The following is a 13,617-nucleotide window of genomic DNA, read 5'->3' on the forward strand; positions in this document are numbered from 1 at the left end:
AGCAGACTAAGGACATGGATTACTGGAACCATGTCCTGTGGACTGATGAGACCAAGATAAACGTATATAGTTCAGATGGTGTCAAGTGTGTGTATCGGCAACCAGGTGAGGTGTACAAAGAAAAGTGTGTCTTGCCTACAGTCAAGCACAGTGGTGGGAGTATCATGGTCTGGGGCTGCATGAGTGCTGCCGGCACTGGGGAGCTACAATTCATTGAGGGAACTATGAATGCCAACATGTACTGTGACATACTGAAGCAGAGCATGATAACTTCCCTTTGGAGACTGGGCCGCAGGGCAGAATTCCAACATAACAACCCCAAACACACCTCCAAGATGACCACTGCCTTGCTAAAGAAGCTGAGGGTAAATGTGATAGACTGGCCAAGCATGTCTCCAGACCTAAACCCTATTGAGCATCTGTGGGGCATCCTCGAACGGAAGCTGGAGGAGTGTAAGGTCTCTAACATCCACCAGCTCCGTGATGTCATCATGGAGGAGTGGAAGAGGACTCCAGTGGCAACCTGTGAAGCTCTGGTGAACTCCATGCCCAAGAGGGTTTAGACAGTGCTGGAAAATAATGGTGACCACACAAAATATTGACACTTTGGGCCCAATTTGGACATTTTGACTTAGGGGTGTACTCACTTTTGTTGCCAACGGTTAATACATTAATGGCTTTGTGTTGAGTTTTTTTGAAGTGACAGCTAATTTACACTTTTATACAACATGTACACTCACTACTTTACAGTAGCAAAGTGTCATTTCTTCAGTGTTGTCAATAGAAAAGATATAATAAAATATTTACAAAAATGCGCGGGGTGTACTCACTTTTGTGAGATAATGTATATATGTGTGTGTGTGTGTGTGGGTGTGTGTGGGTGTGTGTGGGTGTGTGTGTGTGTATATATATATATATATATATATATATATATATATATACACACATTCAGGTCCATAAATATTGGGACATCGACATAATTCTAATCTTTTTGGCTCTATACACCACCACAATGGATTTGAAATGAAACAAACAAGATGTGCTTTAACTGCAGAATTTCAGCTTTAATTTGATAGTATTTACATCCAAATCCAAATCAGGTCAGCTTATCAGACCAATAAAAAAAAAATGGGATTAATGACTTACCGTAAAATCCATTTCTCTCATGTTCATTGACGGACACAGCTCCTGATAGTCTTAACCATTGGGTTATACTGCCCCCTACAGTAGTAGGACACTAGGCAGAAAAAAGCCTGACTACGCCTATGGGCATTCCCCAGACGTATACTCTCTCTGCTATAAGTACTCAGTTTTGTTACAAGCAGTGTCAGAAGAATTACAGCTCCACAGAGGGGTTGGTGCTGTCTGTCAACGAACATCAGAGAAATGGATTTTACGGTAAGTCAAAGGAGGTCCGGGACAGGCACAAGTTGGAAGGAAAGAACCTTGCCGGGGGACAAGAGCCAAATTCAACCTTGTAGCCGAACCAAACTTGTCTTGTACCAGGGAAGTCCACGGGTCCAGAAACCAGCAAAGACGTCCCCCCACCCCCGATATGGATGAGGGTGAACCCTAATGCTGAAGAAGCCATGTCCGCGGGTCTGGAGAAGCCCGCTCCTGACTTTCAAGTCCAAGTTTGCTTGGATCCTTCAGAGGAGGCCCTGAAAGTCTTCAAAGCCCTTGTCAATTGACCCTGAGGGACGAAAATACTTCTTAAGAGCTGAGGAGGGCCTACGTCTTATGACGAGGGTCCTTGCCCTTTGTAGCCTGCGGAAGAAAGGTACTCCCCCTGTGAGACCTTTAATGATGTCATCCAGGTTAGCTCTAAACAGGCGATCTCCTTGAAAGTGGAGATCAGTCAAGGCATTTTTAGAAGTCTGGTCCGAAGACCAGCACTTGAGCCAAAATGACAGGCCAAAAGGACCACTGCCAAAACAGAGAGCCGAGCCACTAGGAAAGCCTCGTCCAAAGAGGCATCACAGATAAACTGCGGCCCCTGGACCAGCTGCTCCGCCAGCTCAGAAAAGGCAGGGGGTAGCTGTTCTCCCTCCAGGTCATGGCGTAAAAGCTTAACCCAATCGGTCAGAGTTTGCGACGCCAGGGCAATGGTGAATGCCGGTCTCAGTGCCGAACCAGCTGGAGTATACATGTTGCGGGCCACAGCCTCCACCTTCTTGTCACCAGGATCCTTAAAGGCCAAGGACTCTTCAACCGGAATCATGGTTGCCTTGTTCAAAGTGGAAACCGGAGGGTCTACCACCAGTGAAACAGTCCACTTCTTAAGAAGGGACTCCTCATAGGGGTATCGCCTAGCAAATCGCTTAGGGACCCCCAAGGGAAGGCTTTAGTCATCCCCACTCTTTAGCAACAATTCTGTCAAAATAGCGGGAGAAAAGAAACAGCTTTGCCACTCTGGATGGCTTATGAGTGCCAAAGGGAACCTGAGCCTCCGTCGCAAGCAGCAGCTGCGACCTCCATCTTTAAGGTCTCACGTACAGATATAATCAGTGCTTCCACCAGCGCCTTTTCGTGCGTGGTTGCAGATGTCGAAGAATCATCCTCACTAGCTGAGGGATTCTGGGTGCGTGGTAAGAGACCCAGCAGGGAGACCCACGTCCATGACGGCCAAATCAGATTCAGGATCTGATGAGAGCAATGAGGCAGGGGAAGGCGGGGGGTGCTTTTTGCCAGCCTGTCGCCAGAAAGCCACCTCCACCCGGAACACAAAGGACACCAGGACCACCGCCAGTGCATCAATAGATGGTTGGGACAGGGAGGACCCCGCAGCCTCAGAGAGGGGATCAGGTGGGAAGATGTGCTCCATAGACTCCATGAGTCACCAGGGGGACCCCACCAAAATGTAAAACACTGCAAAGAGACAAATCCCACTGCACAAGCAGCACCACCCGGGCGCCAGGCACAAGCACCAAGTGATCCTCAGCAGAGAGGACCCCACCAGACCCACCACCCAGCAGAAACAGGCACCTGCAACCACCAGGATAATCTGCATGTGCACTGATCAGGAAGTGAAAAGATCCAGGAGTCAGCACCAAGGGAGGAGGAGGGGCTCCCACCACCAAAATCACTGCCCACAGGACTCCACTGTCATGGCCGCCGCTATTTTCAATGGCAAACCACCACAAAATGGCCGCCAGACTACACACACATGGCCACTGTGCATTGAACACACAGGCAACAAGAAAATGGCGACAACACGAGGCTCCCAGAGACACAGGAGGGATCCCTAGGCCTCAAGAACAGGAGCCCCCACCAGGTACAGCCCCCTCCCCGGCACGGCCGATCATTTGGTCGCCAGCTGGGCACCCCCGTCCCCATCGCCAGCATAGCGCCCTGCCCACATCTCAGGAGGTGGACCAGACCACCCAAAAGCTCCAGCATAAGTGGAGGGGTGTAGGATAGGGGGACCGATAAAGGGGGTGCCTTACGGGAAGGAGAACCCGGGGTCTGACCGTCCCATGGATGGGCCCACATCCACCCCAAAACCCTCCAGGGAGAGAGGGGGGGGGGACAGCTGCTCACCATACCAGGAACCAGGCTGCCACTGCTCAAGACAGAACCCCTCGCCATAAAAATTGGGGGGGCAGTCAGCTAGGAGGAATGCTGCGACTTGGGCCGAGAACCAGTCGCATGCGACCTCACAAGGCGTTTAACTCGCAGGCCAGCCCCCGTCCGGTGGTGCTATGTCATGGCCAACCTAGCGTGGAACAGAGGTCTGCGCGTGCAGGCCAGACCACTGGATCCAGATTATCCAGCCAGTCGCCCAGTCCAGCAGTGGATTGTAGATGTCACAGGAAAAAAACCCAGGAGAAAAAAATATAAAAATCTATCTAAAAAGAAAAAAATGCCAGGACCAGAGATCCCAGCAAGGAAATAGGTCCTTACTCCTGACTAGGCAGAAAAAAAACTGAGTACCTATAGCAGAGAGAGGGAGTATACCCTCTGGGACTGCCCATAGGCGTTATCAGACTTTTTTCTGCCTAGTGTCCTACTTCTGTAGGTGGCAGTATAACCCAATGGTTAAGAAGATCAGGAGCTGGGTCTGTCAATGAACAAAAAAGAAAAAGGATTTTTAATATAGACATGTTGGGTTACTGAAAAGTATATCCATGTACAGTATAGTATTCGCTCAATACTTGGTCAGGGCTCCTTCTGCATGAATTACAGCATCAATGTGGCGTGGCATGGAGGCGATCAGCCTGTGGCACTGTTGAGGTGTTATGGAAGGCCAGGTTGCTTTGATAGCATCCTTCAGCTCGTCTGCATTTGTTGTGACTCTCATCTTCCTCTTGACAATACCCCGCAGATTCTCTATGAGGTTTAGGTCAGGCGAGTTTGCTGACCAATCAAACAGTGATATCATGATGATTAAACCAGGTATTGGTACTTTTGGCAGTGGGGGCAGGTGCCAAGTCCTGCTGGAAAATGAAATCAGCATCTCCATAAAGTTGGTCAGCAAAAGGAAACATAAAGTGCTCTAGAATTTCCTGGTAGAGGGCTGCACTGACTTTAGATTTTAAAAAGACAGTGGACGCACACCAGAAGATGACATGGCTCCCCAAATCATCACGGACTGTGCAAACTTCACACTGGACCTCATGGAACTTGGATTCTGTGCCTTTCCACACTTCTTAAGAATCTGGGACCTTGATTTCCAAATGAAATTAAAAATTGTCTTTCATTCGAAAAGAGGAGTTTGGACCACTGTGCAACAGTACTGTCCTGGGCTAACAATTTCTTCTTAGCCCAGGTAAAATGCTTCTGAAGTTTTCTCTGGTTCAGGAGTGGCTTGACACAAGGAATGCGACATTTGTAGCCTATATCCTGGACACGTCTGTGTGTGGCGGCTCTTGAAGCACTGACACCAGCCGTAGTCCACTCCTTGTGAATCTACCCCAAATTCTTGAATGGCCTTTGTTTCACCATTCGGCTGTGGTTATCCCTGCTGCTTGTGCACCTTTTTCTACCACAATTTTTCATTCCAAATTTCCATTAATATGCTTGGATACAGCACTGTGAACAGCCAGCTTCTTTAGCAACCACCTTTTGTGACTTATCCTCCTTGTGGAGGGTGTCATTGACTGTTTTCTGAACAACTGTCAAGTCAGCAGTCTTCCCCATGATTATGTAATCTACTGAACCAGACAGAGACCATTTAAAGGCTCAGGAAACCTTTACAGGTGTTTTGAGTTAAAGCTGTTGTATACTGCCAAAAAAAAAACCCTGCAAGACAAAAGCATAATGAGCTAGTATGAACTATTTTCAGACCCTACGCTGGTGCAGTGGCTTCTGGGTTCCTCCTGGTGCACGACAATGCCCGGCCTCATGTGTTGACAGTAAGCAGCCAGTTCCTGGAGGATGAAAGAATTGATACCATTGAATGGCCCCACACTCGCGTGACCTATATCCAAAAAAAACCCTCTGAGACATTATATTTTGGTCCATCTGATGCCACCAGGTTGCACCTCAGTCTGTTCAGGAGCTCAGCGATGTACTGGTCCAGATCTGGGAGGAAATACCCCAGAACACCATACATAGTCCGAAAAGGAGCATGCCCCGACGTTGTCAGGCATGTATGCAAGCACATGGGGGCCATACAAACTTCCAAAGTACCATTTTGAGTTGCTGCAATGAAATTTCAGCAAAAAAGGACTAGCCTGCTGCATCATTTTTTCACTTTGATTTTCGGGGTGTCTGAATTCAGTAGGTTGATCATTTCCATTAAACGATGTGGCATCCTTTCGTTCCTAACACATTACCCAGTTCATATCAGTATAGATATCCTGGAGATCCCCATTAGTAACTAATGACTGATGTGGTATAGAGAGGTTCCTTACAATAAAACAAGCATTAACTTTCACTTTTGTTTTGAGTGAGAACTATGCAATATTGTTCTGGAATACACTACATTATGAGAAAGGTAAAATTCAGAAGCAAACATTTATGATATTGCAGCTTACCAATTCTTAGATGTAATGGCTGAATTTTGCTTTTTTTAGTCTTCCTTTCCTTTATTTTTTATCTGGTGAACTGTTGTTTTTCAACAGAACAAGCTGTTTTGCAGATGTAGCAGTTACATGGCTGAGACAATCGGTTTACCACGGACAAGGGTGCTAACAATGATTAGCTGTTATTTATTTTTATAAAATCTTCATTCCAAAAAGGAACAAACTGTTTACTGTAACTAAGACAAGGAAATGTCCCCTGCGCTCAAATAGTGCATGTTGGCCAGAGAGGCATTGGCTGTACCGTAAGAATCAAAGGTCTTGCTGCCCTCTCAGGATGATGGGTATCCACACAAACTAAAAGCAAAAAGACAAGAGAAGGGAGCACCGACCTAGTGCAATACCATAACATATTTATTGACAAATTGTTAAATCAACATGCATTCTACTCACAAGAGTACGCTATGTACAAGCGTAAAAGAGAGAGAGTCCCTTCAGCTGTCCAGAGACCACAGGACCGTGATGCTTAGTTGTGACAGGCAAACTTGAAGGCGTTCATATGGCTAACGCATTTCGAGGGAGAACCCTCTTCCTCAGAGCCGTAAGCTGAAGGAACTCTCTCTCTTTTTCGCTTGTACATATGGTACTCTTGTGAGTAGAATGCACGTTGCTTTAACAATTTGTCAATAAATATTTTATGGTATTGCACTAGGTTGTGCGCCCTTCTCTTGTCTTTTTGCTTTCTGTCTGCTGTAACTACTTATAGGGTTAGCTGGAGTTCAGCTTCAATATGTTATGTAACACTCCCCTCCCCCAGATTAACAATAGTACTGTCCAAAGCTGCTCATGTGCCCCTTGGTGGGGGCAGTCTAAGGGTTCTTTCACACAGGCTTTCCAGCGGACTCCGTTTTGCTCAGCAGGGGGTCGATCCGCCGATCCCTGCTTAGCAGGCAGATGACAGCTCCTTCTACGCTCTCTTGTGCAGCCGGAGCTGTCAGAGCCCCACTCTCCTCTATGAGAGATCAGATGAAAACGGACCGCCTGTCCGTTTTCATCTGATCCGATCCTCTAGACGGATGGAAAAACTGGAATTTTGACTTACCGTAAAATCCTTTTCTCTTAAGCTCATTGACAGACGCAAGACTGATATCTTGATATCCGTAGGGTTATACTGCCCCCTACAGGAGTAGGAAACTAGGCAGGAAAAAAGTTCTGGCCACACCTATGGGCAGTCCCAGGGGGTATATCCTCTCTCTCCCTGCTATAGGATGTCAGTTATGTAACAAAGCAGTGTCACAGACTCATACCAACCCAACTCAAAATAGAGGGGCGGGTACTGCGTCTGTCAATGAGCTTAAGAGAAAAGGATTTTACGGTAAGTCAAAAAATCCAGTTTCTCTGTCGCTCATTGAAAGACGCAGGATTGATATGTTGATATCCGTAGGGACGTCCCAAAGCAGTGCCATAAATGAGGGGTGGGATAATAGAAATGAAATCCAATCCAGAAGGCCAACCAGAAGAACAGAGGTATCATTGAACCAAGCAGATGAGACCCACCTGAAAAAAACAAAACCCCCGAGGTAGACCAAAGGTTCCCTCAAACAGCGGCCTGCAAAACCTTGCGGCCGAAAGAGGCATCTGCCGATGCCAGCACATCAACCTTATAAAATTTTGTAAAAGGTATGAACCGACGACCAAGTAGCCGCCTTGCAAACCTGAAGCACCGACGCCTGATGGCGGAAGGCCCAGGAAGCACTAAGAGCCCGAGTAGAGTGCGCCTTAACAGGGAACGGAGGAACCCGACCCTTAATAGAATAAGCCTGCACCACCGTCTGTCTGATCCATCTGGAGATAGTCGCAGCAGACGCAGGCAACCCCTTTCTAGGGCCATCCGTGATCACAAAAAGTGAATCAGCCTCACGAAAAGAGTCAGTAGTAGCCAAGTACACCCTGATCGCCCGAACCACATCCAAGGAGTGTAACGCAAACTCCCGAGGATGACTGGGCTTAGGACATAGGGAAGGCAACACAATATCCTCATTCAAGTGAAAGTCGGAAACCACCTTAGGAAGGAAGGATGGATTCGGACGAAGAACCACCTTATCCTTATGAACCACCAGATATGGGGAACGACAGGACAACGCAGCCAGTTCCGACACCCTGCGTGCAGAAGTGATAGCCACCAAAAAGGCCACCTTCTGGGATAAGGTAAGCAAGGGAATCTCCCTAATATTTTCAATGGGAGATTTCTGGAGAACCGACAACACCAAATTAAGATCCCAGGGCGGTAAGGGCGCACGCACTATGGATTTCACAGACAGGATCGGATTGGAGAGCAGTGGTTGTCAGCGGAAATGCAGCATTGAGCATCCAATCATGTCCACCATAAAAACTTTCAGGTGGACCTGATAGGAAAGCCCGTGTAAAAGGGACCTAATACAGGAGGTGTGTTATTGGCCAGATCACCAGAAAACCAGAAAACAGAGGGAAAATGCCTAGAAATGCCTAAAAAAGAAAACTAATGCATCTAATGATCGGTAAACTGCAATATATTGCATTTATCATTACATTTTTGGTTTGAGGTTTAATACTGCTTTCAGTTCTCAGCCCACTCACACATCTCCTCACACATTTTCACAGAATAAACATGACTAATTTCATTCACGTTTCACATGATTTACCAATTTTCACAGTCTTTTCATTTTTTTTTTTTAACTAATGTTAAGCAGATCTTCAGTAAGCAGCCATTCCAAAGTTGAAATACATACATAGGAAATATTGTACCCATCAAATGATTTGCAATTCTGAGCAGACAAGTTGGAAGTTCAAAAAACCCTGCCATTCAAGGCAGCTAGATCCTCGATTCCCACTGCAGTAGCAGTACAGCTTCATTAAAATTACTGGGCAACAGCATAACCCCAGCAGTTTGATTGGACAATAAAGCAGCAGTAGCACACAGATTAGGTAATCAATCTGCTCATTTCTACTGACAGTATATTTATTGCAGCACATCTCATTGGTTCCTAGGGCTGGTCTTTCCTCTCCCACCCTTACAGATGTGTAGCAGATGACAAGGGGCTAATAAGGAGAAAAATTGAGCTGACTATACAATGGGTGAATTTCATCCGTTTTGTCAGGAACAAACCATAATTTCTTCAGTGGGTGGTTCTGCTGGCCATGTTGCCTTCAATAAAAGTCAATCATTTGATCGTCTTTTGTAGAAGCAGCCCCCTGGGAAAATGTCTCACCCGAATAGTGGCTGCATCCAATTAGATGTAGCCGCTGCTTAGGTATTTTGACAGTCGGCAGAGTAAGCTGTCAAAGTACAATGGGAGATTCACTCATGCTTGCTGTATAGCATGGATGGACAGATCTGTCAGTACAACTATCAGTGTATTGACTGCTTAACATAACTTGCACTTTCAAATAGATTGAAAGTGTCATTAAACCCAAAACAGGAAAAAGTATATTCCATATCTGCATCTGATGTCCTCTGTTTACTTTGTAATAGTGGTATCGGATGATGGAGATGTATAGTATTTAGAAATTGCCCTGATCAAACTTCTTGCTATAAGGATGGCTATGTTCACTCTCAATGGTCCCACTGTATGTACACTATGTTAACAAAAGTAATGGCACGCCTGTCTTTCCACGACATGAACTTTAATGGTATCCCAGTCATAGTCCGTAGGGTTTAATATTTAGTTAGCCCAACCTTTGCAGCTTTAGCAGCTTGTGAGGTCAGGCACTGATGTTGGAGAATAGGCCTGGCTCACAGTCTTTGCTCTAATTCATCACAAAAGTGTTCTGTTGGGTTGAGGTCAGGACTCAAGCCAGTCAAGTTCCTCCACCTCAAACCTGCTCATCTACTGTATGTCTTTATGGACCTTGCTTTCTGCACTGGTTCAAATCATTTGGTGGTAGGGGAATTAGGGTGTGGGGTTGTTTTTCAGGGGTTGGGCTTGGCCCCTGAGTTCCAGTGAAGGGAACTCCTAAGGCATCAGCTTACCATGACATTTTGGACAATTTTATGCTCCCAACTTTGTGGGAACTGTTTGGGGTTGGCCCTTCCTGTTCCAACATGACTGGGCACCAGTGCACAAAGTAAGGTCCAACATGACTGGGCACCAGTACACAAAGTAAGGTCCAACATGACTGGGCACCAGTGCACAAAGTAAGGTCCATAAAGACATGGATGAGTGAGTTTAGGGTAGAGGAACTTAAAGCGGAGTTTCACCCAAAAGTGAACTTCCGCTTTAGGTGGTCCTAACCCCCTGACATGCCACATTTGGCATGTCATTTTTGGGGGGGGGGGGGGGAGCGGGTACCTAGTTTTGACAGGTACCCGCTCCCACTTCCACTCGGAGCGCCGCGGCGCCCTGAGTGGAAGTTCTCCTCTCCCCCTCCCTCCCTGCAATCTTCTGGGACATGTCAAAGGTCCCAGAAGATTGCCGGCCAATCACGGCGCGTAGCGCAACTCGCGCATTCGCAGTGCGTACCCGGCTGTGAAGCCGCAAACTGTCACAGCCGGGTGCCCACAGCAGTGATGCCGGCGCCGAGGGAGAGGATCGAGGCTTCGGGCGGCCGCATCGCTGGACCGTTGGACAGGTGAGTGAAATGGCTGGAACTCCGCTTTAAATGGCCTGCACAAAGTCCTGGCCTCAACCTGAAAGAACACCTTTGGGATGAATTAGACCGGAGACTGCTAGCCAGGCCTTCTTGCCCAACAACATCAGTTCCTGACCTCACAAATGCACTTCTGGAAGAATGGTCAAACATTCCCATAGACACACTCCTATACCTTGTGGACAGTCTTCCCAGAAGAGTTGAAGTTGTTATAGCTGCAAAGGGTGGGCCAACTCTACAGACTAAGACTGGGATACCATTAAAAGTTCATGTTCGTGTAAAGGCAGGTGTACCAATACGTTTGGTAATATAGTGTACAGTGGATATAAAAAGTTTACATACACCTGTTAAAATGTCAGGTATCTGTGATGTAAAAAAAAAAAAGACAAAAATGAATAATTTCAGAACTTTTTACACATTTAATGTAATCTATAAACTGTATAACTCATATGAAAAACAAACTGAAATCTTTTAGAGGGGGAGGGCACATATAAAAAACTAAAATAATGTGGTTGCATAAGTGTGCACACCTTCTCAGAACTAGGGATAAAGCTGTGTTCAGAAGTAAGCAATCACATTCAAACTCATGTTAAATAGAAGTCAGTACACACCTGCCATCATTTAAAGTGCCTCTGGTTAACCCGAAATAAAGATCAGCTGTTTTAGTAGGTCTTTCCTGACATTTTCTTAGTCGCATCCTACAGCAAAATCCATGGTCTGCTGAGAGCTTCCAAAGCAGCAGAGGGATCTCATTGTTAAAAAGGTATCAGTCAGGAGAAAAGGTACAAAATAATTTCCAAGGCATTAGATATACAGTGGATATAAAATGTCTACACACCCCTGTCAAAATGTCGGGTTTCTGTGATGTAAAAATATGAGACAAAGATAAATAATTTTAGAACTTTTTCCACCTTTAATGGGACCTATAAACTGTACAACTCAGTTGAAAAACAAACTAAATAAAGGTTTTAGGTGGAGGGAAGTAAAAATAAAATACTAAAATATTTCGGTTGCATATGTGTGCACACCTTTAAACTAATACTTTGTTGAAGCAACTTAAAATTTTATTACAGCGCTCAGCCTTTTTGAGTATGAGACTATCAGATCTTGACATGACAATATTTGCCCACTCTTCTTTGAAAAAACACTCCAAATCTGTCAGATTGCCAGGGCATCTCCTGTGCACAGCCCTCTTCAGAAGAAGAGGAGAATATATAGCACAACAGTGACATTACCAAGAACTGGACGTCCCTCCAAAATAGATGAAAAGACGAGAAGAAAACTGGTCAGGGAGGCTGCCAAGAGGCCCACAGCAACATTAAAGAAAGCTGCAGGAATATCTGGCAAGTACTGGCTGTGTGGTACATGTGAAAACAATCTCCCATATTCTTCATATGTATGGGCTATGGGCTAGAGTGGCAAGATGGAATCCTTTTCTTAAGAAAAACATCCAAGCCCAGCTAAATTTTGCTAAAAACACAACTGAAGTCTCCCAAAAGCATGTGAGAAAATGTTTTCTGGTCTAATGAAATCAAGGTTGACCTTTTTGGCCACAATTCCAAAAGATACAGTGGGTACGGAAAGTATTCAGACCCCCTTAAATTTTTCACTCTTTGTTATATTGCAGCCATTTGCTAAAATCATTTAGATTCATTCTTCTTCCTCATGAATGTACACATAGCACCACATACTGACAGAAAAACACAGAATTGTTGACATTGTTGCAGATTTATTAAAAAAGAAAAACTGAAATATCACATGGTCCTAAGTATTCAGACCCTTTGCTGTGACACTCATATATTTAACTCAGGTGCTTTCCATTTCTTCTGATCATCCTTGAGATGGTTCTACACCTTCATTTGAGTCCAGCTGTGTTTGATTATACTGATTGGACTTGATTAGGAAAGCCACACACCTGTCTATATAAGACCTTCCAGATCACAATGCATGTCAGAGCAAATGAGAATCATGAGGTCAAAAGGAACTGCCTGAAGAGCTCAGAGACAGAATTGTGGCAAGGCACAGATCTGGCCAAGGTTACAAAAAGATTTCTGCTGCACTTAAGGTTCCTAAGAGCACAGTGGCCTCCATAATCCTCAAATGGAAGACGTTTGGGACGACCAGAACCCTTCCTAGAGCTGGCCGTCCGGCCAAACTGAGCTATCAGGGGAGAAGAGCCTTGGTGAGAGAGGTAAAGAAGAACCCAAAGATCACTGTGGCTGAGCTCCAGAGATGCAGTCAGGAGATGGGAGAAAGTTGTAGAAAATCAACCATCACTGCAGCCCTCCACCAGTCGGGGCTTTATGGCAGAGTGGCCCGACGGAAGCCTCTCCTCAGTGTAAGACACATGAAAGCCTGCATGGAGTTTGCTAAAAAACACCTAAAGGACTCCAAGATGGTGAGAAATAAGATTCTCTGGTCTGATGAGACCAAAATAGAACTTTTTGGCCTTAATTCTAAGCGGTATGTGTGGAGAAAACCAGGCACTGCTCATCACCTGTCCAATACAGTCCCAACAGTGAAGCATGGTGGTGGCAGCATCATGCTGTGGGGGTGTTTTTCAGCTGCAGGGACAGGACGACTGGTTGCAATCGAGGGAAAGATGAATGCGGCCAAGTACAGGGATATCCTGGACAAAAACCTTCTCCAGAGTGCTCTGGACCTCAGACTGGGCCGAAGGTTTACCTTCCAACAAGACAATGACCCTAAGCACACAGCTAAAATAACGAAGGAGTGGCTTCACAACAACTCCGTGACTGTTCTTGAATGGCCCAGCCAGAGCCCTGACTTAAACCCAATTGAGCATCTCTGGAGAGACCTAAAAATGGCTGTCCACCAACGTTTACCATCCAACCTGACAGAACTGGAGAGGATCTGCAAGGAGGAATGGCAGAGGATCCCCAAATCCAGGTGTGAAAGACTTGTTGCATCTTTCCCAAAAAGACTCCTGGCTGTATTAGATCAAAAGGGGGCTTCTACTAAATACTGAGCAAAGGGTCTGAATACTTAGGACCATGTGATATTTCAG

At 45.8% G+C, this 13,617-nt stretch overlaps 1 protein-coding gene across 1 annotated transcript in view; it reads right to left on the minus strand.

The window, feature by feature from the left end:
• ACOXL (acyl-CoA oxidase like) overlaps positions 1-13,617 on the minus strand; it is a 687,302-nt gene that overhangs the window by 522,929 nt on the left and 150,756 nt on the right. The gene's annotated exons all lie outside the window — the stretch shown is intronic.

This window comes from Pelophylax lessonae, assembly GCF_965119305.1.
Source record: "Pelophylax lessonae genome assembly, chromosome: 3".
NCBI lineage: Eukaryota > Metazoa > Chordata > Amphibia > Anura > Ranidae > Pelophylax > Pelophylax lessonae.